General features: G+C 37.5%; 1 long non-coding RNA gene across 1 annotated transcript; it reads left to right on the forward strand.

Annotated features, from left to right (window-relative positions):
* The first annotated feature begins 701 nt into the window (after nucleotides 1-701).
* Nucleotides 702-4,357, forward strand: LOC123880445. Its single transcript, XR_006799261.1, has 3 exons — nucleotides 702-715; nucleotides 3,205-3,206; nucleotides 4,281-4,357. It is a non-coding gene; the product is annotated as an uncharacterized LOC123880445 (long non-coding RNA).
* Nucleotides 4,358-10,351: the final 5,994 nt, after the last annotated feature.

Consider the following 10,351-nt stretch of genomic DNA (forward strand, 5'->3'; position numbering starts at 1 on the left):
CTTAATTAAATGCATTTATATTTCATATATGTTAGGGCATTTTGTTATGAAAATTAATTTTAGAGAATTATTATCTAAATATATTAGAATTTTTAGCTAAAGTATGAGGTGATTGTATTGAGGTGAATTCTATGATCAGACTTAAAATTAATAAGGCTTACTAGATGATGCTCGCAACTTTGTTCAGACTTCATCCACGTGGATGTAGGTAAAAAATCTGGTGGGAACTTTTTTATTTTTCGGGACAAAAAGTTGTCCTTGCCCGGAATCCAAGCTATCTCTGTAACTTTCAACACAATGGTTAAACCTTAGGCTGGGGAAAGCCCAAACACACAGACAGACAAACACACTTTTGCATCTATTTTATTATTAGTATGGATTTCACTCGAGAAAGGATTTGAATTGATTGATTTTTATGTTTTTCTTCTATAGTTTTAATGAAATCCCAAGCATCGGTGATTAATTTATATAAACAAACGAGTCATTGATATTTAAAAATTATTTCATGTTATATCAAACTTAATTATGAATATGAAAGACACTCAAAAATTACTTGACCCAATTGAATCTTATTATGACAACCTAATTAATAAAATAATAAACCACAACAACAACAATGCGCCGAAGATTTCAATCGCAATTTTCACATGGGTGTCTTTGTATGTGATATTTTAATTGAAGGACATTTTATTGTTTTAATAAATTGTTGAAAATTGTGCAATTACTTCTATTTCGTAAATAGTTTCGTCTCATAATAGACTTTTTCCGATCAGTAATACTAGATGTGATTTTCTTTTAAAGATACAGTTCACACGGCAGATATACAGGGTGTTTGGTAATTAGTATATAATGACGACACGTACCCATGCTACTTTGATCTGATAATATATTTATCAGATCAAAGTAGCATGGGTACGTGACGCTGAAGTAAAATGACGAAATAAAATTATAAAATTTCCATAAAATTTTTAATTTTTTTTATGACCAAGTTTTCATGGCCCTAACGTGCCCTATCTCACTGAGATCGTTGACCTTGGCCTATTTAAAGATGGCCAACGATCCCAGTGAGTTAGGGCACGTTGGGGTCATGAAAACTTTGACATAATTAAAAAAATAAATTGTATGGAAATTTTTATAATTTTATTTCGTCATTATACTTCAGTATTGTATTTATCAGATCAAAGTAGCACGGGTACGTGTCGTCTTTATATATTAATTACCAAACACCATGTATATTTTAAAAATTGCAAAGATCAGCTGACGTTCCAATTTGTTACTTGCCCACTTCTATATTTTACACAAAATACAGTAACACCTGCGTTTAAATCTCCGCCTGTACCCGCGCTGAACCTAACGAATTGTGTGCTATTTAATAATATTCCGCCATCTAGAACTTTCTCTTACGAGCTTTTGTACTTCATACCGCGATAGTCTTCTTCTTCTCCCTCTGGGCTGGTTTCCGCACTTAAACGTTTCCGTCTGTTGTGCGTGTGTTGCCCCTCCCCGCCGAAGTCCTCACTCCAGCCATCCAAGCTCGCTCCAGAAGCCAAGTAGACCGCCCAGGTTGCCGAGGACTTCATGGAGTGAGGTTGGGGAACCCAAATGGCGTTCTCGTTGTTCTGCCACGACCGTGCACTCCAGGAGCACGTGCGTCGGCGTTTCATCGACCTCCATGCAGGCCCTGCACAGAGGACTGTCGGTAACACCTATAACGAAAAGGTGTTTGTTTAGTGGGCTGTGCCCTGTTATGAGTCCCACCACCTTCCTAAGTTTACCTTTGTCCAGGCGTAGTAGTTTGTTAGTTTGTCGTTGATCTATATTAGGGAAAGCCTCTTTGGCTTGCCTGCAGTCAGTTGCGGTTGCCCATAATTGGGAATGTTCTTTAAGTGTTAGTTCATGCAACCAAGTTTTATACTCACTGAAGGGTATGGGTACAATAGGCTGTGGCCCTGTCACCTTCAGCGTCGTAGCCTTGCGTGCTAATGCGTCCGCTGCCTCGTTTCCCTGGTCCCCATCATGTCCTTTGACCCACCGTAGAGTGATGTCATTCGACATGGCGAGTGTTTCCAGAGCCTTATGGCAGTCTTGTATGAGTTCGGAGGTTGTCGAGAATTTAGCCAAAGCTTTGAGAACAGCTTGGCTATCTGAGTTAATGTTAATCTTAAAGTTTTTTACCTGTCGATTTGCCATTGCTATGGCTGCGGTTGTAATGCCTACACACTCTGCTTGGAAGACAGAGTTGTCCTTACCGAGTGCGTGACTTATTTTGATGTTTAGTTCTTGGCAGTAGGCTCCTGCTCCTGTGCCAGTTTTTGTTTTGGATCCGTCGGTGTACACTTCTATTGCATCTCGTGTTGACTTCGGATCTATGTTTATCTCTGGATATATTTTGTATGGTTTGTCCAGCATGTGTTGTTTCCTGGTTCTGTCGCATTTCCACTCCAGGCGTGGTTCTTTGGTTATGCTTTGCACTAGAATTTTAGTGTGCCTTGTGTTCTGTTCTTTCCATAGACCTGAGGTTTTCAGTCTCAAGGCTGCGAGCGTTGCTTCTTCTTTGATTTGTAAGTGTAAGGGCGGGATCCCCAGTATGATTTCCAGTGCTGTTGTTGGTGTGGTACTCATGCAGCCTGTAATGGCGAGGCATGCTTGTCGTTGAAATTTCTGTAGTTCTTGCTGGGCGGTCGTAAGAAGAGTTCTCGGCCACCATATCAAAGCGGCGTATGTTAATGAGCTTCTTACTACCGCTAGGTATAACCATTTTATTATCTTTGGTTTAAGCCCCCATTTTTTTCCCAGCATGCGTTTACATTGGTTTAGTATCATAAGCGATTTATTAATTTTATCTTCTGTATGCCTTTTCCAGCTGAGCTTGCTGTCCAGAGTCACACCAAGGTACTTTACCTCAGTGGACAGTTTGAGGCTTGTGTTGAACAGAGTTGGTGGTTTGGTTATACCGCGATAGTATTTCGTGTAATAATTACAAAATTGCTGAGTTTTCTGGCTTGTATAACTCAAGTTTGATCAATTATTGATTGCATCTCCTACATATATTTTATAGGTTGACAGTTGAAAGAGTGTAGGTACTTATTACTTGTTAAATGTATATGTTACGGGCAACGTGATTAACTGGGCATTATCAATAAGGCCCGGCCATTATTAATAGTGCCCGGACTTATCAAATTGCCCGTAACATAGCATTTGAAGCAGTGAGTTTGATGTAGGGTAGTTAAGTGTTTTGTTATTTGTTACTATTTCATTGTACATTTTATACGCGCACGTTACGCGTAATGTCTGGCAGCCCAAACACGGTGAGATAATATTGTGTTTCTCGCAGCAATCATCAATTGAACGTTGCAAAAGTCGCCACAGAGTTATCGTACAGTGTTGCGGCTGCTGGTGTACAGTATGTGATTCAGTTCAGGTTGAACGCTGAAACCTTACTTAAATAGATATTCCTACTTTTAGCGTAAGTTTCGATTTAACCATGTGCTATAAATATTTTCATGCCTAAATTAGGGGGTAAATAAAACATTGTTCACATTGTTCACCTATAAGTATATCTCTTCCTACCTACCTACGTACCAACCTTTGTACCCAAAATTGTACCTACGTACAATTTCGTTAATTCAGCATAATAACTAAGTTTACTACATCTTAATATTAGATGCTAGATCTTGATATTGGAAATGTAGGTACAATAAACTTGCATGAGCCAAACTTCCGACGCAAGTTTGAGTTTGCAACTTTAACGCGCTCCGTACTTGCGATACTATCTACGCAAATAGCACAATTTATTTGGATATCACTCGTTACCACTTGTTCAACGCTCAAACTTGTACGAGCGAGCTCGGTATTATGAACTCGATAATTTTGCATCAATATGTTTTATCTGCTACGTTCTAAGCGTTTGTATTGTGATAAAAAATTGTGGAGTAAAATGACTTGGAATTTTATTGTCTCTTTTTTCAATTTTTTTACGAGTACGCATTGATACTCTTTAGCGTAGCTCCTATGTGGTTGACTTTAATTAATATACTAGTATTACATATATTGTTATTGACTAACATGGCTGCCTCTAAAATTGAACTTGCCCGTTGTACGCGCTTAATTCCTTGTATTGATTTGAAACACATTATAAGCTAGTATAGGGGCCAGCTAAATAAAAAACTTTATCTTTATCTATAAAATAAACGGCTGACTAGCAGATATATCAACGCACAGCTCAAACTACTGGATTAATCGGGTTGTTAGGCATGCAGCATATAGCTATTATGATGAAGACCCCTAAGTGGGTAAAACAGGGCTTTGAAATTTGTGTAGTCCACACGGACGAAGTCGTGAACATAAGCTAGTATTAGACAAATGTATCAAGTTTGGTATCAAAGCAATGTCTCTGTGAATTCCAAAAATAAATAATGAATATAAAACCCTAATCGTTTTTCCTTGCTGGTATTTTACAAGATTACCCATATTTGAATTTTAGTAGGTTTTTATTGTTTATTTTATTAGTATAGTTAGTAAGTAATAATACAAGTATCGCAGAGGTTCTACCTAATATGTAAATATTTTATCAGTTTAGTATAAGACAATTAAGTTACTTGTGGGTCGTAAGAGGATTACCTAAATATATTATTGTGTGCTTTTGTTGCTCAAGAGAAATTAGTGAGAAACCAGTTACTATCTGCGAATTCCGAAATAAGTGGGTGAGTTGTTAAAGTGGTATTGTCTGAATATTTACTTACTTACTAAATGTTTAATCCTGGGACCTATTTATTCGGTATTCGCTCGTGAATTTAAGGGAACGACTTTAAATTGTCACACGAAGCGGTAGAATTGCCGATCTATAAATCGTTATGGCTCCTTTTTAAGGCTTTTGTAAAAACTGTATTTGCATAATAAAGTAAAGAGATTTGCAGCATTTTAAATCAATGCAAGCGAGGGCGGGCGGGTCTACACTTTTAGAGCTGCAGAGTAGTCGTCGTTATAAGCATTCGACTGGATTAACGAACTTCCTCGCAATCTTCCCGCGAGACGAACTTTAAATTCTAACATCAGTTTCGGGCATTAAGGGATTGTTCAGTTCATAAATTTATAAAGTCTGCCTACTCCGACATAATCCTGTTTGTTAAGAACCGCAACTCTATTAGCGGATAAATCGTGTATAAGCTATTCTCTTTCGAATCACATCTCATTATGAACCTCGAGATCGGCGGATAATTTGATAAATTTGATAACCTAAAGGAACGTAATTACATTACATTTTGATCGCTCATTAACCTTTACTTTGTAGAAAACAGGATAAGTACTTAGATTAATTTTTACTTGCCAAAGAATTTACGTCATGACTTTACCGGAAAAGTACCTTACTATAATAATGTATTATATCGAAAGATAACTTTTGTTAATACCAGAATAAGTAGTTGCAATTAGCTTGAAATAATTCTACAGATCAGTTTAACTACAGTTTAGGCACAGTACAAGGATACTTTAAAGTTTATCCAGTGTGGACTTATTGATAAAATTAATATTCTCGGTAGGTATACCAACTTACAATGATGTCGAATTAGAGGTTACATAATTTACCAAATTCATGAATAATTGTAGATACGGCTAACTGTTGGTGATGAGCTCTGAGTGGTCAGATTACTAAACAACCTAAGTGCTAGTAAGGTTCGCGCATTTTCAATAAGATTTGTCCGTGTTGTGGGTAATTAAAAAATGTTTGACCGTCTATACTTAATCTGTACGAATAGATAGTCTTATTCGGCGCCTTCACCAAAATGATGTCTATGGTTTGACCATCCTGTCCGTTTGTATTTTATTCAGAAACTATTTGATACTGTAAAGTTTACAAAACTTAGTTTAGAACAAGAGAATTAGAACTTGGCTTGACACATTAGCGTGTTTCTTGATCATATCATTTTAACTTCCATCTTAAAAATTAATCATTTTTCGTTTCAGACATAAAAAATCATATCAAACGTTTATCTTTATTAAGGGGCCTGACCACGCAACAAGTCCGATACGAGTATTAAATTTTTTGGCAGTGAACTCGGCTGATAAAATAATTTTCATTGGCGTTTAAATGCATACCCATGAATTTTCTGCGTCTTGACAATTAGTTCAAATTGAATATGACTTGCATTGGGCACTTATTGTATCATACGCAAAATGGATAACTGTGTAACTGGAAATTTTATCTTTAGAAAACAAAAATTAAGACTAGATTAAAACCACATGGACAAAAGGCATTTAACTGATTTAGTTATTTTTAAAGCTGCTACTTCTTGGCAACCGCATTATACTCTTGGGAAAAACTGCATAAAACATTACATACATCAACTAAATCAGTTCAATTATCCTTGTGCAAATGGGCTTAAATCTAATAACAAAATTTTCTAATAGATACTTTAATACTACCAATTGAGGATTACGTGAAAATGTACAAAATACCCGATGCAAGCACTCAGTTATTATTGCTAGAGCATTTTGTTTTAACCGGATAATACTGAGACGACGATACAGGAAGGAGATTATCTTGGGTTTAGCGAAACAATTTAGTTGTCCAATAGATAAAAGCACAATCGATTTAACCGCGCAAAATTATATTACCTACTTATATTATAAAGTTCACGTACATTTTGTGTGCTCTCAAATCCTAACAAGTTTTATAGGATTACACAGCGCACGTTAATGTTATTTGAATCCGATTTGAAATACTAGGAGTAAGGCTCTTTTCGCACTGCATCCGATCCGAGAAAATTCAGATCTAGAAAAGTCGGATCGAATCCGGATGTCGATATTACATTGCATCCGTTTCGACTGATGAGGATTGTTTTCTTGACCACAACTGTCCTGCTGGATTCGGATGGGACGCAGTTTGCAGACGTTCATACAAGTTATATTGTGGTAAGTATAATGACTTATACCACATTATTACTATAGATCCGTGAATAACGTGAATGTAGCAATGCTCTGAATAGATATTTTAGTCTACGATAACGAATTTCGGATCTAAGGTGAACGCACACTTGTCCGAGCCGAACGCGTCGAAAGAGTCGAAAGAAACGAATTTTAGAATTCTCTTTATGAAATCTACTATCCGATTCAGATGATTCGACGCGGGGAAGTGTGCGAGCTTTCATGAGATTTCATACAGGATTCTAAAATTCGTTTCGTTCGGCTCGGATAAGTGTGCGTTCACCTCTAATGTGAAACCTGTTGTTAAACAGTAAGTACTACAGTTACTTTGGATCAAGAATTTTAGATTCGAATCACATGCAGTGCGAAAATAGCCTAATACGGTTATACGAATAATGTTCAGTTTTAGATTTCTAATAATGATAAAATTTTGTTTGGGTATTAGGGTAAGCCTATTTTCACGTACGATAGATTCCGATTACCCGTGCATTTGCCCATTATTGTGATAAACTAATAATATGCACATTTATTTATTCATTTAGTGATTTGTGTATTGAGAACTGCGTTATGAAATTATTTTTTATAATAGCTACGAGGCGGTAATAAAACTATATACATTAGTTTATATGTAGTTTAGTATTAGTATTAGAATTTGATTGTTTACCTAATTGGCATAAATTATCCTAGTAATAATTAATTATTGTACTTATTTCAAAAGCACTTATTTTCTAATCAAATTATTCGTATAACTTTTACCTTTTAAATAAGACTTAAGTTTGAAAATTTTACTAATGAAATGAACTTTACTGGCCCTATATTATGAGAATAGAAAAGACGATTTGAATACTTAACTAAGTAATATTACAAATTCTAAACTAAAGTGGATTGACCCTTTGAACACATCGTCGCATTGGCACGCGGCACTTTAGACCCCCTTCATACTAGAGTTTCTCTAGCACAGGCGTTCCTCGAATTTATCATCATCATTATCAGCCTGTGGACATCCACTGTTGGACATAGGACTTTCCTAAAGAGCGTCACCACACCCGGTCCTTAGCCTTCCTCATCATACCACTTCCCGCCAGCCGCTTTAGGCATATCGTGGGCCCACCGTGCTTGGAGGGCTTCCCACACTACGCCTGCGTGCTCACCACTCAAGTGCGCTGTCTCCTCGAATAATTTATACGCAGTGCAAATGCCACGACAACGCAACGCTCGCGTCGCCTTAACATCTGACCCCTACGCTAGCGTTTCGTAGCTGTGACGGTGATGTTATGAACAATTAATATATTTTTATAGCAACGGCAACAATAGGTTTTTGTTCCTTTTTGTTAATGACAACCTAAATGGTAACGTGATCACGCGGCGTAAGTGCGATGTTAACTCAGCGATTAGCGTTAAGGCAGCCCTAGCTTTGCGTAGCCGCGTTATTTAGCCCGAACGCCTCCACTGGAGAAATGATAGTGTGAAGGGGCTCTTACGGTGCGTTAATGCATCAGTGTACTAAAGGTGAAGCAGAAAAAGTATTAATGCTATAGATACTATAAGACCTCATTATACAAAAGCACGTAAAAAAGCGTTGACGTATGAAAATATATTTGGGAATACATTTGTTCTATTTGGATACAGTTTTAACGGACGTTAAAAATCTCTCGTGTAAATGAGGCCTAACAGTTGTATTGGTAGGTAAAATAATATCATAGCGTTAGTGTTACGATGTAGAGAATTAGCACAGTATAATTTGCTGCACGGTATTAGTACGAGTATTAAATCGAAACCTCTCAAATGAACAATTATTATTTGTACAAGCATACGTACATAAGCGCGCTGTAAACAGCCTACCTTAAGCCGAACCTACACTGTCGCATTATTGTACCGTAATTGCCAACTTATGTCGTCGAACCAATCGCTTTAATTATCCCCACCCAGTCGGCTGTGAAGATTATTTCGCTGCCAAATTCAGATCGCATTCGTTTTTAAGGTCATAGCTTATTAGAGCCACCTTTCACCCGATCAGCACACCTCATCGTTCGACGTCCACTCATTTAACGCCGCATTGTTATCAGTGAACTTCGCGTGGTCAACGAGTAAATGTCGCGTGATCAACGAGTGGACATCGCGTGGTCCACGAGTTTTCGATTAAGTAGTCTGACAGCGATGGGATCTAGGTCTCGAATAGATACCTTGCGTTAGCAATGAGCAATCGACCCAAAAAAAGCATGTGAGCAGACTTCCGGTTCGCAGCGGATAGCTTGCGAGTGAGGCAATATTCTGCTGACGCTACGGAGTTGATGTAGTGAGCGTATGTCCATAGAAGTCCATAATGAAGAATGCCAACCGCACGAAGCGAGGCGGTGCAGGTCGGGTGCCGGCTGGTTCTACTGAGCTATGACCTTAAACAGGCGGGCACATGCCGACAATGCGAAGCGCGAAATCTGATTACTTTATTGAATGTGCACAGATCATGAATGTAATTGATAAAATCGTCTGCGGTACGAACGGACAGTGCAATTTACGTTATCGCTCTGTATGAAGGCAAAGCTGGTCTTGCAATAACCTAGTTTTCGATTACAATAGTGAAACACTTTAGGTGTTCGAAATTAATTTCCTGCGCGAATGCTGAGGCTACGAGCTTGTATTTGAAAGTCGGTCATTTAAACGGTCCAAATGCTGTAGTAATAATTAATATTTGAGATTTCTAATTCAACTTTTCATTTTTAACATTTAAAATAATATTCTGATTTTCATGTTTTTTATTAAAGCGGCTGACGCCTGACAGCGCGAAGGATTAGTAAGCTGAAGTGCTAATGCGCAGGTCATGTCTGTCGCAGAACTGACTGCCGATGGGGCAGACGGGTGTTGGAATGGAGATGGATTGATGACTTGAAGAAGGTGGCGGAAAGCAGTTCAGGATCAGGGTGGAGCACAGTGTTCGTATGTTTCCACCAGTGGACACATACAACCCGATGGATTGGAGTGAATAATGATTTTCATATTAATTCTTCAGATAGCTTATAATTATTACCTGATGGACTATTTTTAATAGTGATCGGGGTCAGTATTTTTATTAAATATAACCAAAAATTTAATAATGGGCAATACAGTTGGCCAAACTTTTAGCAAAAAATGATAATATTTTGTGTGTTAGGAAGATTACCGTTATAATATTTAGGGATCAATAAGCATTTTGATTGAAATGACAATGTATGCAGAAAGGAAATTCGCTGTACTGCGCGTTCAGGATAATGCAATCAATCAATATCCAATTTATGTACGGGACCATTCCGTTATGAACATACCCGGTATTACAATATTACATGAATATTATACACCGGAATATTAGATAGGTATATGTGAATTAATATTATCCTATTATTGTATTATGTTCAAACGGCAAATGATACGAATTACGGGTTAAAACGTTGCATGT

The sequence above is a fragment of the Maniola jurtina genome, chromosome 3, assembly GCF_905333055.1.
Source record: "Maniola jurtina chromosome 3, ilManJurt1.1, whole genome shotgun sequence".
Lineage (NCBI taxonomy): Eukaryota > Metazoa > Arthropoda > Insecta > Lepidoptera > Nymphalidae > Maniola > Maniola jurtina.